General features: G+C 40.1%; 1 protein-coding gene across 2 annotated transcripts in view; it reads left to right on the forward strand.

The window, feature by feature from the left end:
• CCDC47 (coiled-coil domain containing 47) overlaps positions 1-15,740 on the forward strand; it is a 1,413,375-nt gene that overhangs the window by 4,189 nt on the left and 1,393,446 nt on the right. Inside the window, exon 1 of one of the 2 annotated variants that reach the window (XM_044055194.1) lies at positions 4,816-4,834. The exons of the other annotated variant lie outside the window; for it this stretch is intronic. The gene's annotated coding sequence lies outside the window, so the exon portion shown is untranslated. Of the gene's footprint in view, positions 1-4,815; positions 4,835-15,740 lie in introns of those variants that run through there. 2 annotated transcript variants of the gene reach the window in all.

A 15,740-nucleotide genomic window follows, 5' to 3' on the forward strand; every position in this document is an offset into this window, starting at 1 on the left:
TTTTCACCTTACATAGCCTTTATAAGCATTGGACTTCCACCTGCCCATCCTCATAATGTCGGCCTGTGAAGCCCCCATTGCATGTGCATATGGGGCTGCACTTATTCGAAAGGAATGTAATGTACGTCTCTCTGTGTCTAGGCCACTCAACTTAATTGCCTCCTTTAAAACTGCTCTCACCTGATACTGTGTCAGAGGTTCACCTTGTTGATGAGAAAAGAATGGATCATCTAACCTACCCCTATATTTGCTGTGCTCTAGTAGCATTTTAGTCGTGTCCCATTCTAAACCCTTTGGGGTAACCACTCTTATCCACTGACCTTTGCCTTTTTGATCCATTTTGTATTTAGCCACATGAACCCAAGTGTCCTCCCCAAGCAAATGTACATGTGCCAGGGGTAAAATTGTCCTTTGACCTTTCTTGTTTGGTTGAACAATTTCAGACCATCTAAATGCCTCCCAAAACTCCAACAAAAAGGCAGCCCTAAATAATGCTACCTCGTAAGAAGAAAAACAAACATTTGAAACAGCAAGCCACAGTTTACATAATATAGCTGGACCTATGGGGTACCTCTTATCAAGCCTCTTGGGTGTTTTAGACCATTGAACCACTGATCTTGAAAATAACCTCTAAAGCCAATTCCCCCTACTGCATCTGTAAACAACTGAAGAGGTAGTTGGTTGTCTCTCTCCTGCCAAATTGCTGTCCCATTGTAATCTGATAAGAAACTCAGCCACACACCTAAGTCCTCCTTCATGCCCTGTGAGGCCCTAATCCGGTGGTGTGGCTTTGTGCACCCTGACCCTTTAGTAGCCAAATGCCTCATAAATGAATACCCCACAGGGATCACTTTGCATGTGAAGTTCATCAACCCTACTAATTCTTGGTCCTGTGTACCCCTTAAAGGGATGTGGCATGCAAAAGTTTATTCTGGGGGGCTGAGAGATGAAACATGCCTTGGCTGTGCAGTTTGTCTTCCAGACGCCATGCACTGATGCCTACATTTACATTGTAATTGATTCCAGTAATGGCCATGTGAGTTAACTTACCGAAATTAAGTATACATACATATACACATATATATGTACATGCATACATACTTATAAACACCAAGCTATATAATATATGCATACATATATAAATATGTATATGTAAATATCTATACATATATTACCCACACACACCATATTCATACCTATATCTATACATATATATTGCAAATATATAGTACATATACACATATGCATACATATACCCATATATATATCTGTACACATGCATAAATGCACACACACACACATATATATATATATATATATATATATATATATATATATATATATATATATATATATATATATGGGTTCATGTCATTACATTGACAAGTGGAAGATCGACATTCACTCCACCGACACATGAAATAATCGAAACCGCAAACACGGACATTTAACAGGTAAGAGTTTTAATTTCGCTAATCATGCCTACCATGTTTTAGTAAGTGTGACAGTGTTATGCATGTGTGGTAGGCATGATTAGCAAAATGTAAACCTCTTACCTGTTAAATGTCCGTGTTTGCGGTTTCGATTATTTCATGTGTCGGTGGAGTGAATGTCGATCTTCCGCTTGTCGATGTAATGACATGAACCCATCTATACACATATGCGAATACACACACATTTATATATATATGTACACATACTCACATCTATGTTTGTGCATATACACGCATCCATGTGCACTTTTATATAAATGCTCCTTGTATTTAGGTGTCATATGCAGCATTTGGGTTTGCTTGTCTACATATCTGCTACCATACACACTGAAATGTCATTTATTTGTTTTAACCACTTTGTTTCGTGCCAACATTTATTCATCTGGTTGCTAATAAAAAGGTGAGGGAAGGTCATCAGAGTGTATATAGCCCTGAACCTTTTCCTGAATATAGATATTTGCAGAATAATGCAAAATGATTCAAAAATGCTGACAATCTATCTTAACACGCTGTTACTGAGTAGCATTTTACTATACAACAAGCTAAACCATATAACCTGCATGACGGCACTGCAAAATAACACCATGTAAACTACCACACCCAACACCTGAAGTGAATTCTAGCGTGATTATTTTTTTTTTTTTTTTTTTTTAGTACTCAGAAAATGCACATAGTCACAACATCTATGGTCCTTTCATTAATACTTACAAATTTATTTGGTTTTGACCAAAATTCTTAAACCAAGAAGTTGAAAGGAATGTTGAAACCTCTACCTAGTGACAGAGGACATTCTGGCAATCACCATAAAGTATCATTATTATCATCATCATTGGAAAAACTTCTCTTGTATCAACATTGTATCACTCCAGATGGGACTCGAACACACAATCCCTAGCTTATGCCTTAAGCATTAGTGCATACTTTGAGTCACCTCTGACTTAAAAGCTCCTTACAAAATGAGATACAAAGCATGGAGATGTTAAAAGCAAGCAGCTCAGAATGGGTCTCACCAGCCAGCAAGATGAGCACGCCATGACTTTCTAGCACCCAATCCTGTGACAATAATGTAGATATTTATAAAGTCATGCAAATGCTCCCAGAACTATTACCCTGACTGAAAAGTAGTGCCCCCTTTTGTGAGATACTAACCACTGGTATCTGCTGCCTAAAAAGAATGGATCCTCTTCAAATGATATCTGATGCACAGCACTACATGGTTGGGACTCAAAATCACCATACAAGCTTTGAAACAAAACTGGACTCGCCCTGCAAATAAACTATTGGTTGATAGCGACTATTGGCTTGATTTATATAGTTAGAATTCTGAAGACCTTAAAATGCAGTGGCTTATAGTTCATAAGTTTATACTAGGCTAACAACCACACGGTCTTTACAAACCTAACCATACTCCCACCCCAGTTTTGTCCCAGAGTTCCTTGGACACCTATATGGTTGGGTATGCTACTAAAGAGGTAGCTGTGGGGGGTATATCAGTTGGGGATTAATTTACTTAGTCATTCTCTGTCCATCAGAGACATGGGGGTCAGACTGGGGGGGGGGGGTCAATTTGCAATTTCCCATCAAATTATCAACAGATTGGAGTGTTATTAATATTATTTTTATTAACTTTATTTTATTTATTATTATTAACATCTTCACATGCCTCCAGATTTCTAAGTAATTCTGGAGTACTCAAAATTATCATTTACCTCTTTCTACCAGACTAAGCTTTCTTGTTTGTATTGCTGAATTCTTGACCCTACCTGTTCTCCACCTCCCCCTCCCCCCACTGAAACCTGAGTCCAAGCTGACCTGCCTCAGACAAATGACGGCTTGCTGCGATTGGCTTGCCGGCCGTTGTTACTTTGCTTCCTTCCGACTATTAATGGGTGACCTATGTCTGACCTGCAAAGCTGTCACAAATCCAGCCCTGATGGAACTGCTACACATCCACAAGTCGAACATCATGAGGGTTACCTGATATAGGGATCTAAACTTAGTCAGTGACTCAAACAAAACATGGAGAGACAGATATGTGTCTTGGAGATTTTCCCTTCTTTGGAACAGGCTTCCTATTCACATGAAGCAGAGACCTTCCCTGGCCGTCTTTAAACACAGTTTGAATCAATGGCTGGGAATCACAAATTCACACTTGGCGTAGTGCATGTGTCCCTTATGGATAGGGGCAATCTGTGAGATACTCTATATAGGCACAAATCCATGCCATCTTCTTGCCCCTAGGGGCCATATATTGGGTTATTTGGCTAGGCTTGTCAGGGCTGTTAAGCTATTAGTCTAGTAATCTCCTTTGAACCTTTAAAAGTGATTATTTGCTTTCAGCTTTATTTGTGTTTGCTTAGTCCTGTACAGCTTTGATGTGCGTATGTTTTGCTTACGTTTTCCCCTCTTAAGTTTTACTTGAAGTTCTCTGACGGAGATGTACTATTGACCTTCTTTTTTTTTTTTTGCAGTTTTGTTTGCTCCCTGTTGAAAAGGTATTGCTCGTTAGTCTGTTACTTCAGTTAATTCTAAATAGGATAATCTTTCTAACCTTTATAGGGCTGGAATGACTTTCCTAAGCTGCCTGAGAATTTTATGCCTTGTTGTTGTGTCTTTCGGCTTTTCCCGGTTAGGGGTCGCCACAGCGGAACTCCGGTCCACTAATGATTGGCAGTAGATTTGTACATGCAGAGTTGCCAGCCCTGACGCATAACCTTCAACGAAGGTACGCCCATTCATGCATGTCTCCACACAGAAGACGCTTTAGCTGAGAATCGAACAGGATGTCTTACTGTGAGGTGACAATGCTACCGCAGCACCACCACCACATTCCGAGAATTTTATGCCTTGTAAATTCTGCATTTTGAGCTGCTGGAGTTCGTTATAAGAATACGTTGGTGTATCAGGAATAAGGTGTTTGATACTTTTGTTAGATAGGTCCACTGAATGACATGGATGGGGGTGCAAACCTCAAATCTTATTGTTTTATGCATGCACATCTTATTAAAGTGATGAAATCCAACAGGCAGCATAATATAAATATAGTAATAAATAAATAATATCTAAATATTACAACTTCAGTGATGCGCCAGATTTGTGGAGGGAGAGTATTCTGTTTGGCTTGGGGGAAGGCTGTAAGATTGTTTGAGTTTTGATGGAGAATTTGAGACTTGGCAGTCAGGGTAAGACCTATTGTAAAGTCTGCATTAACAAAATTAATGGAAATATTTCTTCTCCTTTAAGAAAATTAGATATCTACTCAAGATTCTTTTTGGGGACCCTGACAGAAGACTAGTGGTGACATGTACACTGGCTCTTCTTACTTGAATCAATTTCTCAAGGTAAAGAAATTTCAGAATGATTAACCCTTCTAGTCCCTTTGTTTTCTTTCAGGTGTGTGGATTGTGACCATATTTAAAGAATGCTTACTGAACCAGTGATCACTTCCCATAACAATTTCTGATGTTTCAAGTTGTAAATTGACACTTTGTTCATTGTTTAAATCTGGTCTTGTGACCACCTGGCCTTGGTAGTGACAGCACTAAGGTTCAGGAGCTTTCACATATTCCCTTACTTGGGTAGTTTTCTCATGGTAGCTCAGTCTTTGGACTCTCTACTGGAACACTTAGCAGTGGTGGTTCCCATTTTAAATGCAGTAAGTTTTACCTTCTTGATGAGAATTCTGACCAAATTCAGTCGGAGGTGACATTGTTCTTTCGGGCCTTATTGGATTACAGTACTAGAAAAGTCAATTGTTGATGTGTTTTCAGTGGGTATTTATTCAGAGTAACCAAACAACATATCAGACAGTGACTTGTTGAGGATTCTGGACAATGTAACTGCAAGTATTCTGTTGCAAGATGTGTGACTTCACTTAAAAAAAAATTCCTTGTTAACCTGGGAACTTGTCTGATCAAAAGGGAGTGTCTTTGAATGAATCTGTACCTCTGATTTCTTTTCTCATCACAAAACGTTACCAGAGGATTGCTGCATTACTGAAGAAACGTAACAGTTCCTTTTAGACTCCATCAAATCAGGGCCTCACAATGGATTTGTCTTGTGTTGTAGGGTGTTCCTTCATCTTAAGACCAACCAGGCACTTCATATTTGCCTAAAGGTGTTACTAGTGGTATTTCAGGTTATTTTCAGAAGGCAGTGAGATGTGGAATTCTACAGGTAGTGTTAGGTAGCACTAAAGTAGAATGGTATATGAATAAGTTAGGGATAAGTGCTCTCACCATTTAGGCAAATGGTACTGGCCATGGTAATTAGCACTTTTGTATTAGGAGAACGGAATGATAGGACAGACTTACAGTAGATCTTGTTTGCTGCTTTGCGAGTTAGACATGGTGCCATATACTTTCGAGATAGAGAAATGATTTTATTTCTTTTTTTCTGTTATAATCTTAAATTTTCTCTTCATTTCTCTGTAAAACAACCCTTACTTTCTCATACAAAAATATTTTTCGATACAGTTGTTAGTATCTGCTTTTCTACACCTCTCCATAGTTCTTACTTTCTGTTTCTTCTACATTTTTGTGTAGCTTTGAAATATCATTATTTCTTTCTTTCTTTCATTTCTCCTTTCTTTTTTTAAGAAACAAAAACATTTTTTTTTGCTTATTTAGCACTGTTTTTCTGCCTCTCCTTAGAGAGAGTGTGTGGAGTGATTTTTAGAATAGCAGATAAGGAAAAAGGCCTGGCACATTTCATATGAAGTTACTAGACTATTGGGCCTAGGGCCCTTACAAGCCCAGTCAAGCTCTACCCTTATTTCCACGATCAGTACCTATTGCCCCTGTCCAAGAGGGACACAGGTGGAACCCCCGGGGTGAATTTAGTTACCCATCCAGTCGTCCAGACTGAGTTTGAAGAGTGCCAATGAGGTGCTTTGACGTCATTTCCAATAAAGCAGGGTCAGAGATTGCCTTGTATGCAAGGCAGAAATAGCCTTGGAGTAGTCTGTATGAAACAGAATAAAGTGACAGTGATTTCAGACGACCCACATAGGGCAGATGCTGAAGACCTTGAGGAGCCTTTGTGGTCTGGAGAACTGACAAAATTATCACTGCCCCCAAGGATAAGCCATTCCTGACTTAAGGTTTGCCTTGTGGATTCCAAGATCAGATACAAAAAATGAACTAGCAGAGGTAAGTTCCTCTATCCATCCCCCCAACGAGGAGTCTCTGATGATGGATAGACTTGGGAAGCAAGTTTATGCATCAGTGACCTTTGCCTTATGGTCCTTGTACTACATGATGCATTTTAGCAGACTACAGAGGGATTTGATTAAAGAACTTTCAGATAGCCTCTCAGGAGGCATTTCTGAAGAGGTTTGGGAGTCTGTTACCTCTCAGTTGGCCCTCCTAAACTCCATTTGTAACTCTTCCATGAGGCTCATTTCGCATGTAGGTGAAGGAATGACTAGAGCAGCGGGTTCAGGTGTTTCTGTAAGGAGACACACTTGGATGTGCTTATGTGATTTTGTGGAGCCCTTTAAGTTTTTGTTCATCAATGCCCCTTTTTGTTCATCAATGCCCCTTTTGACGGCACGTCCTTTTTTTAGCCCTAAAGTTAAGACATACAGGCTTTTTCCATCTTTCTCACAGCTAGTCATTCTGCTGTGATCATATGTTTTTCCACTCCTCAAAGATCCTTTTCATGGAATCAACACAGTAGTGGGAAAATATGGTTCAGGAAATCCCAAGGGTCTTTTCAAGAGACATGTGGTGGTAGTTCCCCGGGGGGGGGCACTCTAATGGAAGAAGACACCCTCGTGGCAGAGGTGGCCCACAAAACCAAGGGTACAGAGATTTCTTCTTTGGTAAACCCTTTCAGCACTCCTGAAAGGAGGCCCAATTGTCTTCCTTTGGAGACTGTCAAGGGTAGCTGGTCCCTGCATCAGAGAACCTGAATACAGATAACTTCTGCTACATGGGTGCAGAGGATACTATCCAGAGGCTGTATTATAACATTTTCCCTTCCTCCTTCCTCTTGCAAAAAAATCCCAGATGTTCCATCCAGTCAGAGGGAGCAAGCAGCACTACAAATACAAAAGCTGCTAGACAGAGTTATTCAGGAGGTTCCACCAGATCAGGGAGAATCCAGAATTTACTCAAGGTTCTTTTTAGTGCCAAAAAAGACAGGGGACTAGAGGCCGATTTTGTATCTCAGCAATTTAAACAAATCAGTTTGGCGAGCCAGATTCTGGATGGTCACGGTTTAGTCCATTCTTCCTTTTTTTGGAACATAACTGGATGTGCTCACTAGACCTCCAAGTTGCATACTACTACATAAAGATACACAGGCGAGCCAGAAGGTTCTTGCACTTCCGGCTGGGAGCCAGTCACTACTAGTTCAGAGTACTGACCTTTGGCCTCATCACAGCCCCCATGGTGTTCACCAAGTGCATGGCAGTAGTAGCAACTCACTTGAGACTGCAAGGATTCTGGGTGTTTTCATATTTGGATAACTGGTTCATCACCGCAATGACCAGTCATCGACTGTTCGTAGCAAGCAAAAAAGTTCTCAAACCCTGCTGTTACCTGGGCAAAACAATAAGTTACGAAAAATCTCACCTCAAGACTACATAAACACTAAATTTCATAGGAGCTTCTTTTAAACACAAAGACCGTAATAGCCTCCCTTCCCCACTAAGACTGGAGACTATTTGATTTCACGTCATGAAAATATTCAATGGCAACAAAAGTACCAGCATGATTAGTTCTTCAAGCATTGGAGTCTATGGCAGCATCTGTAATGCTCATCCCCTTGGCCAGATTTCACATGAGAATTTTACAATGGCTGCTTGCAACACAGTGGTGCATGCTTTATCAACCAATGTCAATGCCAGTTGCAATCACCAGTGTATGCAAAAGAGATCTCGCGTGGTGGATTCAGTCAGATCAAATTTTATAGGGCCGTCCATTCATTCCCCCTCAGCCTAAGGCCAATGTGACCACGGACACTCCCCAGGTAGGGTGGGTGGGGGCATTGTCTGGGAACACTATCCAAGGCACTTGGTCCCCAGTAGAGGCCAGTTTGCACATCCAGTGTCCTAGAGATAAGAGCAGTGCTTTTTAGTATTGCAGGTCTTCCAGGATGCTCTTCTCTTGGGAACAACTGCAGTTCAAACTGACGACATGTCAGTAGTTTTCTACATCAACAAACAAGGAGGAACCAGATCCTACCCATTTTGTCGAGAAGCTCTCTGAGTGTGGCAGTGGGTGATCTCATCCAACTGTTTTCTCATAGCAACACACATTCTGAGGAAGTCCAGTGTGACAGCAGACAAATTGAGCAGATGTATACTTTTACCTCATGAGTGGTCCCTCAATCTGAAAATGTCAAAGGATATTCCGAAGATTGGGTCAGCCATGCTGTGACCTGTTTGCCTCTTCCCTAAACAACAAGTGCAGCAACTATTTTGCCCTGATGCCCCCAGAGGGGGAGTTACTGAGGAATGCTCGTCTTCACAATTGCCACCCCCCCCCCACGGTATCCTGTATGCGTTTCCTCCAATTCCATTAATTTCTAAGTCCCTACAGAAAGCAGTCAAGTTTGAAGAGCCCAGTTATCCTCATTGCACTTTATTGGCCTTGACACATTTGGTTCCCCTTCTTTTGGCCTTGCCAAATTTGGCAGCCTTGGATTTTGGATCATAGTCCAGATCTCCTGTCCTACCCGACAGGCATGGTTCATCTGGACATTACAAATCTCAAGCTGACAGTTTGACTTCTCCAATTCCATTAGTAGCCAGACAAAGTATGTTCTCTTCCCTGGTCCAACACATTCTGTTATCTTCTCATAAGTCATCTGCACAAAACGTTACACCAGTAAATGGAGAAATTTGTGCAGTGGGTGTTCTAGAATAGCTTTGAACCTTTTTGGCTCCAGTTTATGATATTCAGTTTTTAACTTTGCTTTTCAATGAAGGGAATTCGGCTTCCATGATCAAAGTCCAATTAGCAGGTATATCCAACTTTCACATTGGTTTTTAAGGCTCCTCAGCTGCTTTTCTCGAACTTTGTAAAGCCTTTTTGAGGGGTCCTGTTCTTTTAAAACCTCCCTACAAAGATCCTGCTCCTCCTTGGGACCTGAATTTGGTGTTGCAAGCAGTCACTCAATCCCCTTTTTAACCAGCTAATGATTGCAATCTCAAATTCCTGTCTTGGAAAATTATTTTTGTTAGTGCCAGTAACTTCTGCAAAAGTATTTCAGAGGTTCAAGCCATGTCTTTTAAACCACCATATCTGATTTTTCACAAAGAGAGTCTCGCTCAGAACCAGACCATCATTTCTACCCAAGTTGGTTTCAGAGACCAATATCAACCAGTGTATTAACCTGACTGTGTTCTTCCCCACCTTTTCTAATAAGGGTGAATATTGTTTACATTTGCTAAATGCTCACAGACCTTCAGAGAATAAAAGATTTCAAGAAGTTGGACCAGTTATTTGTTTTTCTTGCATACCAGATTGGGAAAACCTGTGAACAAAGTGACGTTAGCCAGATGGCATTCATCTATACCAAGTTGAGGCATTTCCTTGTGAAACCCTTGTGAGCCCATTCAACCAGGGCTGTAACAACTTCAGCTGTATTCAAATCCGTAGCTTCCATGGATGATATCTGTGCAGCAGCAACTTGGGCTACTCTCCATGCCTTTATTGCTGATTACAGATTTGGATCTGGTCTCCAGGGGTAAAGCATTATTCAGCTCAGTGGGGCTTAGGAACATCCTTGAGTCCACCCAGGGTATAAGGTAGCTGGGGATTCTGTCCCACACGTTAAGGATGGAATGAAAATTGACATGAGATAAAGACGTTATGTACTCACTATGTCTGTTATCCATTTTCATTCTTCCTCAACTCCCCACCCTTCAACCCCCTACCCTTAATTTTTGGAAGAACTGGCTATTGATATATTACCTTTTTGGTATCTTTTTGCAGCTCCAGATATAGTCTCCATGAAAGCCTTTTGTCTGTTTCTATCCGCAAACTCTTTCTGAGGTAATTGAGATAGGTGCATTGTGGGTAAGGGATGAGCTTAAGAGTTTTTTGTTCCCACAAGCTGTTGTAGCAGCCGAGTCTGTTCCGAAGGATCTGAACCAAACCCACAAGTTGAGGAGGAATGAAAATGAACAACACAGACGGCACGTAATGGTGAGTACATAATTCTTTTTTATGTGGCTAGGGACTCTGTTGCACGGCAGTGGTATTTTCTGTGAAATATAATTGGCCCTCCAAACCATTTAGTTGATGTTGCAAAAGAGGTTTAGATCCCTAGACTGGTATTTCTGATGCTGTTTGAGTTGCTGAAGTGCAGTAAATCCGTCAGTAATTGGTCAAAGGATGCCTTGTATGCCAGTCACAGGTCAACACTTAGCAGGCTAAAGTAGTGATAGGGCTTTTGAGTCAGTCCATGTAGGACGTGTTGTTTAGGTCTTGTATCATTTTAGTAAAGTAATTCTATGGTCGTTCCAGTTGTTTCATGTGTCTGGACAGCTACATGCCAAAGAGGGCATTATATTTAATGATTTGCCTAATGAGGGCCGAGTAAAGGGGGACAGTGATATCCAGTCATTGAATATAATGCCCGCTTTGGCATGTATCTATCCAGACAAATGCAACAACTGGAATGCCCACATAAATACCTTACTAAAAGCATACAAGGCCTCCTTTTCATAATTGATTATGTACTTGTGTTGGTACGTTGTGCTTACAAGGATGTGAAGGACAACTTTATATTAAAGATGTCTTGGGGAACAGATATTTAGGTGGCATGGTTTATGGTGTAGAGAAAAACTATTTTATAACAATTGTAGTTGAACAAAAAGGTTAAAGTCATGGAGTAATACAAACCAGAGAAAGCAAACAGGTGTTGTAAGGCAGAAAGTGTAGATTGTGCAAGAAGGAGCAACTATTAATTTCTGTGCCAGTAACAAAAGAGCAGTTTGTTGTTGCTGTGGAGGTGTTGTGTGTTAATGATGTTTATTGTTTAACTTTTAGATTTATAAAAAATGTATTTTAATGGTAGTAGTAATTCACGTTTCTGAATTTTTTTATCTTTAGAATGAAGTGTTCCAGTCTTGTGCACAGATGTGTAATATATATTTTTTTATTTTGCACGAGTGTTCAGATAAAACAACTATTTGTGTTGTGTAGCTTGTCTCCTGCAGATACTGTATTCCTCTGATGCCTAGCTGAGTGCAAGTGTACATTGTATCGTGATGTTTGTCCTGTGCATAGTAGTCTTTCTCTTGTAAAGTGATGTGTAAATATAATTACTGAGTGCGATTTAGATAATTCAAATACATTGTTGCATTTTTTATTTTTTTGCGCATTGAGAAAAAATAATATAGCATTTTTACAGTCAGTAAAAATTGACATTTCTCTTCAAACACTTTAAATTCACATATAGAATATCTGCTTTATTTTTTAAACTGCTTTATCTTCAAGCACTACGTACCAACATGAGCACATAATCAATTATGAAAATGAAAACAAACCAGTACAAAGATGTTTCTTTAACACATTGTACTGATATATTTTTTGTCTAAAAATTATTCATTTTAACATTGCATAGATTACACAAGTCCTGTCTTCCCAGAAATATCGCTCCAGAGCATTATTCTGTATGTGTTGTTCCCAAAGCAAAGATTGCATTTATTTTTTTATGTAGTGTACTCCTTTCCTTTTCTGAAGATCCCACTTCCAATTATTTTACCTCCTTTACAACATTCAGCAATTCTGTTAACACTGTTTTTGTTTTTGATTTGCATTTCCCAGTAACTACTTTTTTTTTTTTTTTTTTTTTTTTTTTTTGGGAGCCAGTATTATTAAACTTAGTAGGTCCTTACTGTGTCAAGGGAATTCAGTTTTTATATCCCAGCTGAAAGTAATAAATTTCCTTAGTTAAAATAACTTGCTTCCTCATCATGTCTGACAAAGTGTTCTGTACGGAATCTATCAATTCATTTCATCCCCGAAAACCATATTCCCTTGTACCCTCTCATTCCCAGGACACCTCCAGGAATTGCTGTCTAACTGTGGAAAAAATCTACAAAGTCTATTTGGGGTATAAAATACCATTACAAAGTCTTCCTGCAAAAATCCTAAGCCTTCTAGATTTTGTGTATACTTGGGAGTTATACAAGTATTCTCCCATTGTTTCTTTGTGTATTGTCTTTTCATTCTCATTTTTTTCTAACGTCTTCTGATTGATTGTTATAGTTGTCATGTACTATTTTATATGCCATGCTAATTATACATTGTTTAATGCAACATTGACACTGTCTGAATCCTGCAACCCAGAAAAACATATCACAGAAGTCCAGGTAGCTGCTTCAAGAATAAAATTAGTATCTAAACCTTTGAAAAAAGCACCAGAAGAAGCCACAGCTCTAGTAGAATGAACCTTAATTGAAAAAGGAAAGTTCTTGTCATGAAAAGTTCAACAAAAGGCAATAGCCTGAGAAATCAAAGAAGAAATAGTTTTCTTAGTCAGAGAAGACTTTTTGAAATTTATAGTGGACCCCAGGCTATGAAGAAGTGAAATGGCAAAATGAAGATTACACAAAAAGGTTGCCTGAGAGGACGCCTGAATCAACAGTTCATGTAAGTAAATGTGAACACTCTTGGGGCAGTAGAAAGGCCAAATGGCAAAGCCGAGAACTGAAAATGCCATGAAGCAACAGAGAAATGCAAAAACTTTCTGTAAAGAAGATGGCTCTGAATATGGAGATAAGAATCTTTGAGATCCAGAGACACCGTATAGGCCCGAGGGAGCAAGAGATGAAACAGAACTTGAAAGGACAGCATCCGAAAGGAAGATACCTTTTAGAAAAACTTTAAGATGAGAGAGGCCTATAATGGGTCTCCAAGTGGCTTCTTTTCTGGGCACTAGAAACAGTCGGGAGTAGAACCCTTTCCCCATTTGGGATACAGGCCACCTCTTGAATAATACCCGGGGACAAGAGATCTTGAAGGAACGCCCATAAAAGTAGGATGGGATTTCCACACCATGAAGTAGCCTTGACGAATGATCAACAGAACCCAAGAATCTTGAGTGAGCTGAAGCCAAACTGGAAAAGAAAGAAGAATGTGTCTGGGAAGGGACAGATAGTCGCACAGTACCTGGTTTGTCCAGGAGGGAAGGTTTTGGAGTCCCCGAAAAATTTGAGTAGCCTTAGCAGGAGTCCTCTGTTTGCTACTCTTACCTTTTTAGTAGAATGACGGGACTGCTTACAAACAAAGGCAGGCTTAGCGGGGTAGTTTCTCTGAAATTTAGACACAGGAGAAGGAAACCCATGTTTAAGTTCCCGTGAGGCCTTACCTTTATCCTGAAGGGACTTAAACCAGTAGCAGTTTCCCCAAACAAAAGTTTAGAATCCAAAGGAACATCCATCAGCTTGGCTTTAATATCATCAGGTAGAGGTAGAAGCCTAAGCCAAGAGTACCTCCTCATAACTGAACCAAAAAGAGCAACCCTAGAAGAGGCATCCACCACATCGTAATTACTTTTAATAGAATGGCCGACTTGAGAGGAATTCCCTAGAAAGGAAAGAACAAAAGTTTTACTTCAAGTTTGGAAGATGAGAAATACTTTGACAGGCTTGAGAAAGAAGAGCCAACACGTACCTAGACATATGGGTCTTTTAATTAGTAACCCTAAAAGCTAGGGTAGCAGAAGTATAAACCTTTTTTCCCAGCCTGTCCATAGTTCTGCTGTCCTTGTTAGAAGGCAATAAGTTGGACAAAGGAAGCAACTGAGACAGCTTATCGGAGGCTATGGAAACTACCAAGGAGTCAGCAGCGGGACATTTTATATAAAAAAGGAACATTTCTCAGGGTTTAAAGAGTTCCTATCAGGCTTCTTGGGAGCAAGGGGGAGAGAATCTGGCATCTGAGAGGCATTGGAGAAAGCTTCTAGTAAAGCAGCCAAGACAGGTGGAATAGCTGCAGGTTTAGGAGAGTCCAGCTGCAACAACTCATAGTACCTCCTTTTGGGTATCAGAGATCTGAGTACAATCCCAGTTTAAAAAAAAAAAAAATTCATCCTACAGAGTGTCTCCAAAGGAACATCAGGACTAATAGGTTCCTTATCCTCTGACCCGTAGTCCAAAGGAGAGGGAATTTGAGTAGAATAAGTGAGGGATTCTCCAGCAGAATTCAACTCATCTTCAGAAGAAACCTGGTTTCTAGGCCTTTTAAGGAAAGTAGAGGACTAAGGAAGAGCAGGAACTGAAACCTTATGTGGAGGCTTTAAAGGAGAAGCGTGCCCAGAGACTCATGTTTATTTCATCATGGTTTGGTGTTTTCTACATTTTAACACCACTCTGGGACTATTTACAGGTTTTTAGATATTTTATACATAATTTGAGTCTGACCACATGGGGTCTGGCATCTTGAAGTAATTCTGATTGTCTAGTCTGCCTTTAGGTATCCCATAATCCATTGTTTGTCTCCAAGTAATTGCATCATATCTGCCACTTTTTCCCTGAAGCTCCTGTCACTGCACTGATTTTACAGGCATTCAGTGCTGTTAACATTTTTTTCCTTTTTCAGTGACTACTTCAAACCACAAGCAGTGCAAATACCACAGAACAGAATTGAAAAGTACATTTTATTGCTGCTTCCTCTTAGAAATGCTGACTTGATTTCTTTTGTGACGCTTGAATTGTAGTTCTTCAAGGTGTCTCCTCTCCACCTTCACACCTACTTTCCCTAGCTGTCAGTGCTAAGGGTAATTTGACTCATTAATCTGCATGCAGTAAAAAATTCTCCAAAGTCAACTTCATGCTTCTTAAAGCAGAAGTGGTGAACTTCATGACACCCATGCAGATGGACAATACAGTTACAACTGCTGAATCCTACACAAATGCACTCTGTAAGTACTTACATGAGTGCATGGATTGTGCTATCCCAAACAAAACCAAAATGCTATCCTCCAAAAAAAGGAAGCCAATCTGGTGGTCCCCTGCCATAAACAAACTGTACAACAGAAGGAAGAAACTGTTGCAAAAGAGAGTAAAATCCCATGAGTGGAGGAGCTCCCTGGTTAGCCTCAGTAAGAAGCTGTGATCCCTTATAAGATCCTCCAAAGCTAGCTACGAAAACAAAATCGCCACTAAATCCAAGGACAACCACAAAGCATTCTATAGCTATGTCAAGAATCTAGATGGCAACACCCAGATCTGCTCTGAGTTACAGCACAAAGGGACGAAATTTACAGAACCAACTGATATTGCCA

This window comes from Protopterus annectens, chromosome 13.part0, assembly GCF_019279795.1.
Source record: "Protopterus annectens isolate FY-2018-M chromosome 13.part0, PAN1.0, whole genome shotgun sequence".
Lineage (NCBI taxonomy): Eukaryota > Metazoa > Chordata > Ceratodontiformes > Protopteridae > Protopterus > Protopterus annectens.